Raw genomic sequence first — 4,011 nt, 5'->3', positions numbered from 1 at the left:
TTTATATATATATAAAAGTAGGGACATACAATGTTTCTCTTTCATAGTCTGGCTTGCTACATTCAGTAGTAAATCTTTAGTATTTATTCACTTTCTATCAAATGCCAAGATCTGGTTGTTTTTATTGCTGAGTAGTATTCCAGAATGTATAGTATTCCATAATTTAGAATTCCATAATTCCATACTTTCTCAATCCATTCATCTGTTTGTGTACATTTGGATTGGTTCTATGTCTTAGGAATTGTGAATAATGCCACAGTAAACATGGATATGTAAGCACGTTTCAATTTGAGCATTTCCCTATTCTTTGGGTAGATTTTCAGGAGTAAAATTGCAGAATCATATGGTAGTTCTATTCGTAGTAAGGCTTTGAAGAACCTCTATATTGTTCTCCACAGTGCCTGGACTAATTTACATTCTCAGCAACAGTATAGGAGAGTTCCCTTTTACCACAGCTTTGTCAACACTTATCATTGTCTATTTTTGTAATCTTAGCCATTCCGACTGGGGTTAGATGGTATTTAATTGTGGTTTTCATTTGCATCTTCCTTATGATAAGGGATGTTGGACATTCTTTTTAATGCTTTTTGGTTGGTTGTAAGTCTTAGAAAGTTGTCTCTTTAGTTCATTTGCCCATCTTTTAATTGGGTTGATATTTTTCAGGGGGAGTAAGCCTCTTGAGATCCTTGTATATTCTGGTTACCAGTCAGTTATATGTCTGAGGCAAAGTTTACAAATATATTCTAAATATTAATTCTTTTGCATATACTTGGATGAATTCAACAGTGAAGCCATCTATCAGTTCATCCTCTACAGTGAAGAAAAACCCGTGCTTTTCTTTGTGGTTTTTGAACACTAATTAAATCTCTTTGTCACTGCTAGCCTGTCATGTGTTTGTTCTTTCTTTCTTTTTTTTTTTTTTTTGGAAAGGTTTTTGCTATGATGTGCTCTTACCAGAAAGAGAGAGAGAGAGAGAGAGAGAGAGAGACAGAAAGTAAGAAATCACACACCTAGGTTTGGAATGACCACGCCACAATCCTCCTCCTCCATTCTCCTTTCAGGATCTTGGGCACACATGCACATGCACCTGGTGTGAGTTTAAGCCACTGGGTCCAGGACTTGAACCGTGATCAACTACATGGGAATCCAAATACGTAGCCATTACACCATATGTAGGTTCCCCTATTTAGGTTTTCTATGTGTGTGTGTGTGTTTTTTAATTTTTTGTTTTTTAAAAAAATTATTTTCATTTACTCACATGTCTTTATAGTATACATTACTTTTTCCAACACAAATACCATGCATGTCAGTCAAGACAAGGATATAACTATATACATTAGCAAATAGCTTCTCTTTTTTTGTCAATTAGGCATGCTTTTACCTGTTTTTTTTTTCCCTTCTCCTTTCCCCTCCCTTCCTTCCATACTGAACATTTTTTTTCACATTTTATTGATTTACAAAAAGATCTTAAAATATGACAAAGCTAGAGTCTAATGACAAGTGCACTGTACTTTTCTTCTGAAACATTTGTCTTTGTTCTCTCTAATCCCCCTTTTACTAAAGAGAGGTAAAACTTAGCTTATTTTCAAAAAAAGGGTTAATCTCAATTTGGTCTGTTATTTGCACAAAACCCCATAAAAATTCAATTTCTGACTCAAACAACAGATATTATTGTCTTACTGAACTTATGCAAATAACCACTCTGTCACAAAATAAGAATGCTCACAAATATTTTCCAATTGTATACTTGTCAGGAAGGGTGAGAAGTTTATGCTTCAATTAAAAAAAATTTTTTTTTAAAACAAATTGCTGAACCCAATAACTCAAAAGGAAGCAAAAATTCTTAAATCTGAAAGACAAAGCATAGAAGAAAATCAGTAAAGTTTTATTTATTTATTTATTTGGAGACGTTTTTGCTATAGGGTCCATGTGCTTGCCAGAAAGACAGAGACAGGATGGCCACGCCACAATCCCTTCTCCATTCTCCTCTCGGGATCTTGAGCATGCACACACACGCACCTGGTGTGAGTTTAAGCTGCCGGGTCTGGGACTCAAACCGTGGTCGACTACATTGGAGTCCAGTGATGTAGCCATTATGCTAACTGCTGGTCCCTCAGTAATGTTTTAGAAAAAAGTCATGAATTTCTATCTCACCAGATCAGTCTAGTGTAATCTCTCTTTTGTTGAATTTGCAGTGTTACTGTGATCTGACCACAGTTTCCATTAACCTTCAACATTATTATTGATATTTCAGAACTTGTCCTTACCATTAATTAGGCCTTTTTAGTGGTCATTTTTTATTTTCTTATTTGTCTGTCTCAGTTTTCCTAGTATATTACTCCCTTTAGAACTTCCTGAAGAGGTGGTCTGGTGTTGGTAAATTCTTCCAGGTTTTGTTTATCTGAGAATGTTTTTGTCTTTTCTTCCCATATGAAGGATAATCTTGCCAGATATAGTATTTTTAGTTGAAACTGTTTTTCACTTAACTTTTGAATATATTTTCCCATTCTTTCTTTGCTGGCATTATTTCTGATGAGAGGTCCAATGTTAGTCTGATTACATATCCTTTGAAAGTAACTTGATGTTTTTCTCCTGCTAATTTTAGTGTCTTGTCTCTGGCTGTGGTTTTGATTAATCTGGCTATGTTGTGCCTTTGAAAGGATCTTCTTGGTTTGATTCTATGTGGGGTCCTTTGTGTTTCTTGGGTCTGGATATTTGAATGCCCCTCTAGGTCCAGGATTTCATGGAATAGATTGTCAATGCCCTGATTAGTTTCTTCACCTTCTTGGATACTGATTATCTGGATGTTTGGGTATCTAATGGTATCTAGTATTACTTGTATATTCTTCTCATTTTTTTGTGGTTATTTTCTCAGTCTTTTTAGTAAATTTTTCTAGGTCAGCGTTTTTATCTTGTACATCTTAGAGTCAATCTTCTGCATGATCTATTCTACTTTTAATACTTTTTTTTTTGACAAGCAGATAAAGGCTTATTTTATTTAAATAATTATCTGAGCAACTGCCAATGCCACTATGTACAGACAAGAGATGGGGAGCTTTAATTCTTGGTCTCTTTGTCCTTGGATAGAGTCTTGATGAGCTCTTCCTTCTTGGCCTGGAGGCACTCTTCACGGTTTATGAACTTCCTTTATCTTAGACCTGCGGGCCTCAGCCTGGTCTGCTACAAGCTTGTTGCAGACCTTGTCTGCTTTCAGCTTGTGGATGTGTTCCATGAGAATCCGCTTGTTCTTGAAGACATTCCTTCACCTTCAGGTACAGGCTGTGATACATGTGGCGGTCAATCTTAGACTCCCGGTATCTTCTGAGCAGCCATCACAGGATCATCTTTCTCCTCATCCAGGTCACTTTCTCTGGCATTCTAGCATTGGCCGTACCCTTTTGCTTACCTATGCCCATATGCCTACCCTTCCGGCGGGCCAAGGTGTTTTTCTGGCATGGAGCCCGGGAATGGACAGTCACAGGCTTGCAGATGATCAACTTATTCTTGTTCAGCTTCCAGATCTCCTGACAGGAGTTGGCATTGGCAATTTCATTGGTCTCATTGGAGTCCAACCAGACCTTCTGTTTGCCACAGTGGAGGACACTAGAGGCAAGCCTCTTCTGAAGCCTGAGCATACCTATTGCTGTGCAATACTTTCAAGGGAAGTTTTGATTTCCTGTATTACAGACTTCATCTCTAACAGTTCCGTTTTATTCTTGTTTTATGATGTGTATTTCCTCTTTCAGACTGTGGGAGAACTTCCTCACCTCCTTGAACTAGTTTTCTCTTTTCTCCTGCATTTTTTGGAGTTCTTTGTCTCTTCTCTTGCATCACTGTTAGCTTTGTCACTATTAATATCCTAAATTCTTTATCTGACATTACCAAGAGTTCCGCTGTACTGTCTGTGGATTATGAAGGGCTGTTATTTCGTTTTTGGGGAGAGATATTTTCTTGATTTTCATTATTTCTTATGCCTCTGCAGTGGTGGTTTCTGGTCATCTGATGGATTAC

At 37.1% G+C, this 4,011-nt stretch overlaps 1 pseudogene; it reads right to left on the bottom strand.

The window, feature by feature from the left end:
- Positions 1-3,057: 3,057 nt before the first annotated feature.
- LOC102495426 (60S ribosomal protein L19 pseudogene) lies at positions 3,058-3,635 on the bottom strand (annotated as a pseudogene).
- Between the last annotated feature and the right edge of the window lie 376 nt (positions 3,636-4,011).

The sequence above is a fragment of the Tupaia chinensis genome, unplaced genomic scaffold (assembly GCF_000334495.1).
Source record: "Tupaia chinensis unplaced genomic scaffold, TupChi_1.0 Scaffold143894_1, whole genome shotgun sequence".
NCBI lineage: Eukaryota > Metazoa > Chordata > Mammalia > Scandentia > Tupaiidae > Tupaia > Tupaia belangeri.
Note: the sequence above shows the minus strand (reverse complement) of the source record. Positions and strands in the feature narration are given on the sequence as shown.